The sequence below is a fragment of the Brachypodium distachyon genome, chromosome 5, assembly GCF_000005505.3.
Source record: "Brachypodium distachyon strain Bd21 chromosome 5, Brachypodium_distachyon_v3.0, whole genome shotgun sequence".
NCBI lineage: Eukaryota > Viridiplantae > Streptophyta > Magnoliopsida > Poales > Poaceae > Brachypodium > Brachypodium distachyon.
Window position 1 is genome coordinate 15,288,924 of NC_016135.3, and position 12,408 is coordinate 15,301,331.

Genomic DNA, 12,408 nt, shown 5'->3' on the forward strand with positions numbered 1-12,408 from the left:
AGAGATTACTACTTGCCTATTTCTTGAGATGCAAGAAAGGAAAGAATATATCTTCTCCACCTGCCTTGCCGCCGGCCTCCTCCCCTGTATAAGGAGGGAAGGGCTGACCCTGGCCGCTGGCCGCATCTTGCTCCTCTTTGCACCTCTTCTTCTCACGTGCACGGTGAACCCCTGTCCGTGGATAGCTCCACCATAGTCTATATCACGTCGTCGTGCTGCCGGAATTTCGTCAACCTCCTTCCTCGTCTTGCTAGATTTAGAAGGATAAAACGACATCAAACCGTACGTGTAGGATACAGAGGACGTGTCGTCTGTTCGGCACGAGATTGATCTATACAAAAGTTCAACTACAACAACCATGATCTTGAGTTTATAATCCTCTTGTTACTAGCATCCAGTAGATTTGATCTTGGGTTTCTACGAGAAGTGCGGAAAAAAATCCAAGATCAAATCTACTGGATGCTAGTAACGATCAGATTATGAACTTCATACCTTTGACGATCTCAAGATCGTGGTTGGTGTAGGCGTACTTTCGTTCAGATCAATCTCTGTGCCGAACGGATCGCATCTCGTCGGTATCCACACATATGACTTGATGTCATCTCCTCCTTGATCCAGCAAAACGTACAAAAATAAGAGGTTGACGGGATCCCGACAACACGACGGTGGGCAGGGCTTCATCGTACGCGCAAGAAGAGGAGGCGGGGAAAGGAGCAGGGTGGGGGCAGCCCCTGGTTCTCATGCCATCCTATCCTCCACTGGCGGGACGCCTCCACTGCGGGCCTGACCGTAGGGTAAGGCAGAAGGGCCATCAATTTACCCGTCTCCGGTTCTTGTACGCGTCTCAACTTAGTTGAATGCTCGAATCATTTGATAACAGAAGGTTTGGAACAATTTTTACCGAGCTGAGAATATGAGATGGCATGACAAAAGAGAGATGAAACCTGATGTATTTTTTGCAGCCTGGACAATACAAGATCTTTTTTTTGGAGGGACAGGACATACGGTTGAAAAGCGAGAAGACTAATATTACAACAGAACTTATTCGCATTTGTCTCTTGATCATGAAATTTTGAATATAACTTACCACGTTTAGCAAGCAAAGTAATATGTTTTGTAACTTATTTTCCACGCAACTTAAAGAAAGCAAAACAGGGTAGCAAACGCAAATTGCAAACCCGCAATGTAGACTCTTGCGGGGAACCTCGTTGGTTTCCTATGTTTATTAGATGCAACAAACACTCAATGGTACGATCCATACTGACGGGTGCTGACCCAATTGATACTAATCTTTCATAGAGGTTCACCCGAAATCCATCTTGCGAACATGGCGAGGCAGTCCTTGGACTTGTACTCTGGAGCAGTATGCCCAGCGCCCTACATGGTTGTCCAAAGATATAAGCACACATGATTAGACTAAGACTATGGTATGATACACCCCACTAACTAGGACAGTAGAGTTTATCCTGGTTTAGTTGTGTTGCGGAAAAAGAAATAAATAATATGTGTCTGAAGCACATGCCTTCACAGTTGCGTATGTTAGGTTACTCGAGAAACTTCTTGTGAATCTGGAAAAAAAAATATTGAAGCAATGTTCACCAGTTGAAGAAGTGAATTAGACAACAATTAGTACATAATTCAACTGAAAGTTGACTCAAGCTTATAGATATCTGCTCCAAAATCTTGCTGTAACACTTCGATTTTTTTTCAAGGATATCCTTATTTTCGTATGTCTGAGAAAATATATTAGAGCAATGAAGAGGATTGGACCCAAAAGAAAGGATGTTCAGCAAGCCTATAACAACTCAGTAACTTACCCTGCAACTTGGCCATCGACATACCACGGTCTCCAGTCATCTGTGATAGACAGGTTAAAAGATCTTATCCATGCTTGTGTGCCAACAAAGGAAAACTTGCTATCATGGTCGCCGCTGCAAACATCAATTGCACCATGTTATTAGAATTTCAGATTAGATTGTAATATGGATTCAGCGTAATAGCTCAGATCAGTTTTAGATTAATTTGTTTCCATGGACTAGTTACCTGTATATCAGCGCTGGGTATCCTTCTTTACGTAGGCTCAAATGATGCTCCACTGTACTTGTGATATCTTTAGTGTATGGTATGTCAAAGTCACATCTTTTCCATTCCCCCTTTGTTTCCTGTAGTGTGACAATGTTCAATTGTCCATGCACAACAACCTCAAAATAATTCAGTACAGTAGTGTGGTAGAGCTAGTACCTTGCGAACGGCAAGACTCTCCCTGACTGCCTCATCATTTGCCCATATGTAAGATAGCTGGTGGCTATCGCTCTGCAACCAAATTAACCAACATTATTAGTTCTGTGAACAAGAGTCGCTACAGAGGAAAGTTGAGGGATATAAAATGAATGCATGTGAATTGGATGCATCCATTTTTATTTTATTTTTTGCACTCAACTCTACACTTGAAGAGAAACTGGATATCATCACCAGAAGAATCATCCGCCGTGAGCAGACTCGCTCCATCTCTTGCTGCCGCTTGCTGAATCCTCGGGCTCCATATCGTCTCGCATGAGGGCGCCAGGATGTGGGACAAGTTGATGTCCTTTGTCAACTGTTGTCCATTGTCAGTAGAAAATAGTAAACCAAAAGTTCTGATGTTCCAAACATGGTAGCCTTAACAAAATTATACATAGCGCATGTGCAAAATAAACTCAATTCAATTTAAGATGATTTCTTGGTTCCCTGAGCTTCAACCATGGATCCATACGCTTGAGAAGTGTGCAATTCCTAGTTTGAGTGGTCGTATTAGAAACCTTTTTCTGTAACACGCGTCAAAATTGCATGTTATTTTTGTATTCGAGGGAGCAGGTCGAATAATATGAAATAACAGAAAATCTAAAACCAAAAGAAAACAACTGCAAAGCGAAACAAAGAAGTAAGAACCAAAGCTATCTAACTACCAAAAACTGTGTTAGCTATTTCATGGACACTAGCTAGGGGGAACTTACAATGTCTATAGCTTGCATGGACTCTGCACATGAAGCACTGGGTGGATCGCTGTAATTTCCTCTGCAGTTCTCCTTGGCAATCTGTGGGTAAAATTTCTTCGCATTTTCAGTATGTGATGCAACTCTTCAAGATTTCAACTGACATTACATGCAGTCCTCTGCTTTAGTACTGCCACCACTATTACACTACTACTATTAGTACTTTGCAAGATATGGATTACCTCGTAAAGTTCGTTTGGTATAACTCCCATTCCATGAAAAAATTGGATTTTACCGGCGGTGTCAAACCTGTCATCTGTCATTGGATTGCCGGCAAAGTACCCCTGCAGCATTCTTGTTAAGTGATGGAAAGAAAAATATAAAGAATACTAGACCTAGGCATTTTTTTTTTCGGTTTGAGGAGGCTAAGCAGGTTGTGTGATAGGCTGGATTCAGGCAAGGATAATATTGAGCCCAGTTGCATTTGAACTGAACAGGGTAGGTGTGTTGATCAGTTCAGCCAAGATTCGAGGTACCATGCAGAAAGCTGGAGTTAGTATTGACTCTCTACTTCATCCGAAGTTGACGATAAAATAACTCATACAATGGGTTGTCTTAAGCTGACTCTACATGATTAGAAAACAATCTCTAAAGAAACAAAAGTCGATGGTGTACAAAGGTAAGGAGTGTTGACTTATAATTGACTTGTCAATTTTCTTCCCTTTACGCCATGCCAATAAATTTTCAGTGTCAGTTAAGAGTCAAACTTTCTAGATGCTCTAAAGCCATCTTTTGTAGCCTTTAGCTCATCTTAGTTGGTTGTCAGGTATGATTTTACAACCAAGCCCAGACCTTTGTTACAGAAAGTACAAAATATTTCTCTCTAAAAGACAATACATATTTTATCGTCGGAATCAAAAGTTACGGTCCATAGTGAGCTTATAATGCAAGAAATAGCGAACGAGGCCTTGGCGTAATGGTTAAGGAACAACTCTAGTAGCAGTTCTCAGGTCCTGAGTTCGACTCCCCGTGGGAGCGAATTTCAGGCTGGGGTTAAAAAATCCTCTCGTCTACCCCACGCCTTAAGCACAGACCTAAGGCCCGCCCGCTCTCACACGGGCTGGTTTCTCGAAATGCATGAGAATGTCTTCTTCTTAATGCAAATGACTGGGGGTGGCTTACCCCTTTGCAGGTCGAAACCAAAGGATTAGATTAAAAAGGTTTCCCGTTAAATAAAATAGTACTAATTACATGATACATGTAGATAGCAACTACTCCCTCCGTCCAACTATAGTGGGCATATTAGTTTTCGGTTGACCAATGCTTTGACCAAAAATTACTTCATTTATATGCGACTATTGTGATATAAATCATATCCATTAGCAAGTACTTTTGAATACGAATACAATGGTATCAATTTTATGTCATATAATTATATATTTCTGGAGCAATTATTAGCCAAAGCGTTGGTCAAAGATTAAAAAGGTTTCCCGTTAAATAAAATAGTACTAATTACATGACACATGTAGATAGCAACTACTCCCTCCGTCTAACTATAGTGGGCATATTAGTTTTCGGTTGACCAATGCTTTGACCAAAAATTACTTCATTTATATGCGATTATTGTGATATAAATCATATCCATTAGCAAGTACTTTTGAATACGAATACAATGGTATCAATTTTATGTCATATAATTATATATTTCTGGAGCAATTATTAGCCAAAGCGTTGGTCAAAGAAAAGTTGCACTGAGGTATACGAAATAGAGATTTGTCACAATTTTTTTAAAATAAAACCAAAAATCCCAAGAAAAGGAAAAACAAAAGCTACAAAAAATATATAGTACTATACCTATATTAAATATTTTCAGAGGAGAAGTCCTACAACATAAGGTAAGCAGATGCATGCACACAGAACTAGAGTTAGATAGCAGCAAGGCATTGCAGTCCAGTTCGGTCTTCTATGTCAGTGTCTGGCAGTAGAAGCCTGGCAGGTTTGGTTAGCCAATGCAAACAGGGTATTCCTCAAAAAACAAAAACATAAATGAAAGACCAAACACAAAGAATATATATGCATGATTCTGGACTGATGAGGGGAAATGAGTTCTTCTGAAAACCAATGACTGAATGACATACTGATGTATATACTGAAAATAAAAAAAGGAGTAAATACAAAATCATAGTGATGAATGGGCTAGTGCATGGTATTAATCACACTGAACAGCAAGCTCATATGTTTAAAGTAATACAAATGGACTTCACCAAACCTTGAGATTAAGAAGCGGTTCTTCGCCAGATTCTTTGTCTGAAAATGATAAACATATATATACATATATTACTGTAACAGTGGCACACGTGTACTGAAGTAATCATCATTACATTTACCGTCAACAGGTAAATTAAATCACCCATGAGTTGCCCAAATTATTCAAGTGGCATCCAGATTGAGATGCTACAGAAGATATTTCAGTATAAATTTCTGATTTCTGAATGGGATAACTATGCCATTGGTAGATATACTTTTTGTCTAGTCCAACTTGTATGTATCATGGTCTCATGGAAGTAAATGGTGGGCGAAACTGTATGTACAGCACATAAACATACAAATATGTCCCATAATCACTTCTAATTTAAAATATACTAACCTGAAGATAGAGGAAAATAATGAAGTGTATTATATATGGAAAAATCCTGTTTTTGTACAATTTGTGTCCAGCAAAAGACTTGAAACTCACAAGAAGAAGTAAAACCTGAAATTTTTAACAGTGTTGTGGTGTCGTCTGGCTACAAATGTCTTTATACTGTGCAGCTCCCTTCTTTAAAGTATAGGCGTTTATGAAGCTGCTCGTTTCAATTCACTGGATAGTATAAAGCGAACAAAGCATTGAACTAAAACGAAAAAAAAACGCTCATGCATGACTAGATTTTTTTGCTCCATAATATTATAGGTGTAGCTTTACATTTTGTCCATTTACTTCTTAAGATTGAAATGGCAAATGTGATCCGTGGTAGTTGCCCATAATCTAAAGAACAAGATAAAAAAGTCTTACTTGATATGTCGATTTCTAGGGCAAGAGTGGGTATGGTCATGCCGGCCGCAATATGATTCACCACCAACATAAAGGGGATTTGAGAGGAACTGAGGGTGTTCATGTAACCACTGCGTATAAAAAATAATTATAATATATATGAAAGCAGATGTTCATTTACATAGATTAAATCTTGATCTATGTTTCTCATAGCACAAGACTAAAATTCCACTTTAATCGGTTCTGGTTAGAACATGGGGTCAAAAGAAAAATCAACCCTGCAAGACAATTAATTACAAACTCGTTTGAAATTCAGAAGTTTCACAGTAATTTAGCAGAAATTCCACAGGAGCAGCTCAGTTCCCAAACAAAGCATAAAGGTAAACAGGGACGAAGCCAGAAAAACAAGGCTATAGGTATAGTGTCACCTCTCTTGTAATGGATTCATCTTCTATAAATGAGCATGTGTTAGTGTTGATTTAATGAAGGTTTGCAAAATTTCACTGGTGTCAGCTGACACCGGAGCCTATAAGGCAGCTCCGTCCCTGAAGGTAAACTTTGTAATTAGGAAGAATATCTACAGGAGGGAGGAGAAATAAGAAGCCCAATGAATTTGTCTGGCTCTAAGCAATGGCTACACATTTACAGATCTCCTATGTTTAAGATCCTGACCCTCTATTGATGGTTGATGTTAACTCATTTTTATCCATGAAAGTACCAGATACAGAAGTAGTTCCTCAGCACAATAAATGGCTCATTGATTTATTATTTGGGACCAAAACTGTTCAAAGTATCCAACAATTAAACTTAAGCACAGTTTGGACATGTTGGTGAATATGTTTCCAGTTGAAATTTACGACATCCAAATGGAAGTCGGGAGTTACAACTGTAGTTTGGTATAATATCTAATAAAATCATTCCAAGTATAGATCCATTTATTCCTCTCCTGTAGTGGAAAGGGCCTAATGAGTGTGTGTTTTGTGGAGCGGATGAAACTATAGATCATTTATTCCTCTCCTGTCCAGTTTCTAGATTCATTTGGAGGGTGGTTGGGTGTACTTTTGGTTTTGGTTCCTTTCCTGCAACTATGAGAGATATTCATACCTGGTTTGAATCTTTTCCCCGCAAGTATAGGCAAATAATAATAATTGGTTCTGCTGCTTTATGTTGGTCTATTTGGAAGAGTAGAAATGCTATTTGTTTTCAAAATAAGTACCCTGGTGACCCCACTAATATAGTGTTCTCACTATGCTACTGGATTGATGCTTGGTACATTTTACGGAAGTCTGATACAAAGGTGCAGCTGTTGAGAGCTTCGGACATTCTGAAGAAGGTGGTGGTAGAGATTCTGAACTAGTCATATGGGTGGAGTTCCTGGAGACGTTTAGAAGCTGGTTGATTGGTTTTAATTCTGCAGTTGGTTGGTTGCTTTGCGGCTGTAATAGGATTTAGAGGATGGTGCTTTGTCACCGGTCAAGTTTTGGTCGTCCAGTAGTAACTGGCGACTATCTCTTTTTATGTCTGAACCTTGTGTGGACCTGAACTGAACGTTTGATTTCATCAATGAAATCGGGAGCTCGCTCCTTGTTCTAAAAAAAAACCATTCCAAGTATTATTTCTACAAATCATTGGTAACGTGTGAAACAGCAAGGTCCTAACCTTTTTTAGGAAGATGACTAGCTTTTTTACTGCCATGGAATCACTAGATTTGAGGCCTTCCTTCGAAGTGGCATATGAGAACCCAGACCCGATAGGAGTATCAATAAAGATTATATTGCTCACCTAAAAAATAAGTAATCCAACAATGGAAAGCTGAACTTTTCAGTGAGACCGATCTTTTGGCATATTTCTTGAAATGTTATGTTTATAAAGAGAAAGGTTGGTACGAGACCTTGGTCCATGTCTCGGGTCGGTAGAGCAAAGTGGGGAATCCACCTCTGTACCCTTGGACGTCGAACTGGAAGGGCCCTGTATGCGTGTACACACATTTAATACATTGTGAATGAATTTTCTTGCACACTTTAAAATCTCATCACTCACAGGAGGGGCTGTGGCACATATCACTTCAAAAATACTATGGCACATTCATATCAGCATATTTTCGCACTTTTTTAGAAAATTAGGCATATATTAATATTCGGGTTCACTGAAATACAACGCAGTTTCCCTATTTACTCAAAGGGCATGGTAGAACGTGCCGACCTGGCGAAGGATTACAGAGGAAGGCCTCGGCGCCTCACCGAACTGCAGGAGTAGTGTCAGAATCAGAGCCTGCTCCGGCATTCTTCAGCGTTTGCGCGCACGCGGGCAAGATTCGACGGAGGCATTGCTGAAGGAGCTTTTTCTCTCGGCCCGGCAAATGGCCGCAGGCCGCAGTGTCCATGAGCCTTGCTCTTCCCGAGCATCCACTGCGTCCACGACTTCGGCCGCCAGCCAGCCTCCTGCAACTGCTTCCGTCGTGGCACTGTGCGCGGGCGCCGCCAGGCATGTCCAACATGGCAGCGAGCCAGCGACGGCGCTAGGTCTGGTCGTCTGGATGAGCAGGAACGTACGAAGGGGATTTTTTTTTGTTTTGAGAGTATGAAGGGGCATTGGGAAGGACTGAAGGGGACAAAGGGTCTGGTTTGGTTGTCGTGGACGCCCTCTCAGCAGGTCACCAGCTAGTGCCGTCTATGAAGAATGTTTTGGCTTGCTTGACGACCTGATGCAGTTCAATATTGCCCATTGCTCTAGAGAGACGAATAAAGTAGCGCATGAGCTTGCCCGTGTAGCCAAGTTCCAACAGACCAATTCCTGGTTTGATTTCCCTCCCCTGTGCATTGTACCTCTACTCGTGAGGATGTAACCCTTGTTTCTAAATAATAAATAGTTATGTTGCTGTAAAAAACAGGGTCTGGTTTAGACCTCGGGCCGGGCTTTACAAAGCCCAAAGGGAAAATCTCAAGCCTGGGCCCGGCCCAAAACCCGTAAAAGTAAAATAATTGTTTTGAGGGTTAAAAATGATTTTATACCTTTTTTTAGAGAAAAAAATGTGTTCGTTTCGGGTTTCTTTCGGGCCGGGCTTCGGGCGGAAAACAAGGCCCGAGATGTCGGGCTTTGGGCTGGCCATTTGGGCCTAGCCACCCATACCTAGGTCCAGTACGTTTCAACATTGGAAGAAAAGAAAATATGCTTTAAAGTTCGGGAATTATAGTGAGCTGAAGTTCGCGTGTTAGTCCGGCCGCAAGACGTTCCGTCGAGAAATATTTGCTTGGGCATGCACGCGGAACAAATTTTTTTAGTATATTACACTAGTTCATTTTGGTGGTTCAAATTTTTTTGAAGCTCAAACCGTTGTCCAATTCATCATCCGTTTTCACCGTTGGCTTCGTATCGACGATAACTTCAAATCTAGGTCTCACTTGGATATGTTCCGGCAAAAAGAAAAAAAATCATACCAAACGATAACGCATGAGTAACCATCCTACTTTTAAATAAGTTACCATGTGGTACTTAGTACTAACATGGAAATTTTATATATTATTAGATGATAACTTAATATGTATGTGATGGAAACTTCAATGCATAACCATTACTATCTCCGTTTCATAATTCTTATCGAAATATTACGTGTATCTATACGTTTTTTAGAAATAGATATATCCATTTTTGGACAAATTTGAGACAACAATTATGAAACAGATGGAGTATCTTATTTATTTTATGAAGTTGCCACGTGTTTTTTGTTGCTAACTGTGGTGGTAGTATTGGATGGTAACTTTTTATATCATGAGATGGTAACTTCATATATTATTTCTCAGTCGACTGATTTTAAAGAAAAATGTATTAAATCTATGTCGACACATTAGAACCGTTAGATTAAGATCTGAATGTCATCCCCATTTTCTCACCTACCACACACTGTCGTTGGACTAAGATCTAACAGTCAACATGTCCACTGATCTCTCACTAAAAATTAGTTGACTTCTCTGTAGCAAAACCTTAAAAAAAAAATTACCCATCTCAAAGAGAAGGTCGGACAGCCCGGAGCAACCGGGTCCGCCCTGCATCCAGAGCACCAGCGGGTCTCTCACAGGGTCCTTCTCCGACTGAACGAAGTAGTAGAAGAGGTGCACGCCGTTAGCCTCGTTCACCTCCACGTACCTGGACGCGCACCGTCGATTGATTAGATTAGATGAGCATCAATTCACTAGCTTGTTCTACCAACTGAAACTAATATTTCGCCCGGTGACACTAGCTGTGGAGTAGTAGTAGTGTGACACGGTCGAGAAATCAAGTGGTGTGTGCGTGAGGGGCATATATGTACGCGTGGATCGGTGGGCTCTTCGCCCGGTGTTGTTCCGCCGTGCGCCGCGAGCGACTCGTGCCGGAGTGGCAAATACGATCCATCCGGTCGGAGAAAGGGAAATCAATTAGATGCAATGTTGCCGCCGGATCCTCGCGCCGTACGATTTGTTGGTTGGCGCGTTTCAGTCACGAATCATGCGCCCCTTCAAATGTGTTGCTGTATCTCCGGTGCGTAGCAGAGCAACTCTCGCACTTACCGACCCCGGCCGATCCGAATTGATCAAATTCGGTTCAGTTGAATGCCAGTTTTCAGTTTGGGAGAAGCGATGCATAGAAAAGAACCTGATTTCAAAACCGAACTTTAAAAAAAACACATTCGCGTGTGAATAGAGAAACAAACATACATGCGCAAATCAACTGAGTAGTTCATCAATGGTGCATACAGTCGAACATTTAAAAACAAACATACATAGATTAATAATATACTACGCCGCCGGCGCCGTCTAGCCGCCGGTGCGGGAACTACTGGTCGAGTTCGAAGCACCGGATTGCCTCAGCCTCCCTCCTAGCAGCCTCCTCCTCCGCCGACCGCTCGGAGTCTACCCTCACCGCCTCGTACGCATCCACCTCGTCGGGAGTCTGCTCCGGGACGACGGCCGGGATGCGGTGGCTCTCCGCCTCCGCCTTCAGGATGCGGCAGCGAGAAGCGGAGGCCGAGCTCTCCGCCTCCTCCTCCCGGGCGCGCCGGCCACGTGGGCCGGCCCAAGTGCCCGCCGCTAGGGCGGCCTCATCCGCAAGATACTGCTGGTACTTGCGCTCCGATTCTGCCCTGATGTGCCGGTGCAGCAGGTACTTGCGCGCGTTGCGCCGCCAGGCCCCGATTCTTCGTCCCCGCCTCCACCTCCGCTGCTAGGGTTTGCTCGGCCCCGCGGGGAAGTGGCACGGCGACCGGACAGCACCATCTCGGCGGTGGAAGGGGCGGCGGCGGGTGGGTTGCAGCGGCGGGTGGATTGCGGCGGCGGAAGGGGCGGCAGCGAGTTCGGAATTGGATCCGAACTTGCCCTTTGGAGCGGTACGTATAGGGGTAGATTTTGGGCCAATTCGGGAAACCAAATTAGGTTTTCGGTTCTTAGATCGTTTTCGGTTTCTGGTCTGGCCCAATTTTCAGGCCAACACCAAAAAACAAGTTCGGATTGGTAGTTTTCGGTTATTACTAGAGTTGCTCTAAGGACGAATGATCATCTGGGTTCCCAAAGAATCATTCCGACGTGCACTTATTTTTAATTTTACTGCTCCCTCCGATTTATATTAATTGTCTCAAATTTGCTCAAATATAGATGTATTTATGTGTAAAAAACGTATAGATACATGTAATATTTCGACAATTAATATGGATCAGAGAGAATATTTCTTAACGAGAGTGCGTGACGTGATGATATTTTTCATGGTACCTTGCTCTTCTCGTTGCAAATTCAGACGTTGAGTTGGGGCCAACCAACATTTGCTGGACGGTCCTAACCATCCAGGTGTTTGGCTGTCTGTGTGGGGCGAACTTGGGTTCGTGTTGATTTGTCTAAGTTCGACTGAGCGATTCGAACCACGAAATGTTTGGTTGATTGAGTGAATTGTTGGATTGGTCACTCCACGTGTAGGTAGTGAGTTGGCAGCCCAATAAAATTCAAAAGTCCAGCTCACATGAACCGTTGATCTCAGCCTCATCCAATAGCTGAGATGTCTTATTGAAAGAGGAGACGAAGAAAAACCCTTGACCCTTACCCTCTCAATTATGAGTTCCATTGCTGAGTGGTGAGACCATGAGAGTAACGTAGCAAGGAAGAGAACAGCACACGCTCACAGCTAAAGAGAGAATCGAAGAGAGAAAAAAAAACTTTGCCCATCGTCGGCAGCTAGTTTAGCGTTGTTGAAAAAACGTAACATCTTCAGTGAAAAATCAACAGAAAATTGCTGACCTCGGCGTCCAACATCGCTAAAAAAAAGTAACTGCAAGATGTACTAGGCAACTGTAGCGTCTTGTTGGCTCGCTTCGTGTAAAATGGTCATTTTGGCTATTTTTCGACCCTGCAGCTGCGTACAAATTATACACGACGTGTGTCCCTC

General features: G+C 42.3%; 1 long non-coding RNA gene and 1 pseudogene across 1 annotated transcript; one reads left to right on the forward strand and one right to left on the reverse strand.

Annotated features, from left to right (window-relative positions):
• Positions 1–109: 109 nt before the first annotated feature.
• LOC112269301 lies at positions 110–1,296 on the forward strand. Its single transcript, XR_002960968.1, has 2 exons — positions 110–883; positions 963–1,296. It is a non-coding gene; the product is annotated as an uncharacterized LOC112269301 (long non-coding RNA).
• Positions 1,163–8,661, reverse strand: LOC100835499 (annotated as a pseudogene).
• Positions 8,662–12,408: the final 3,747 nt, after the last annotated feature.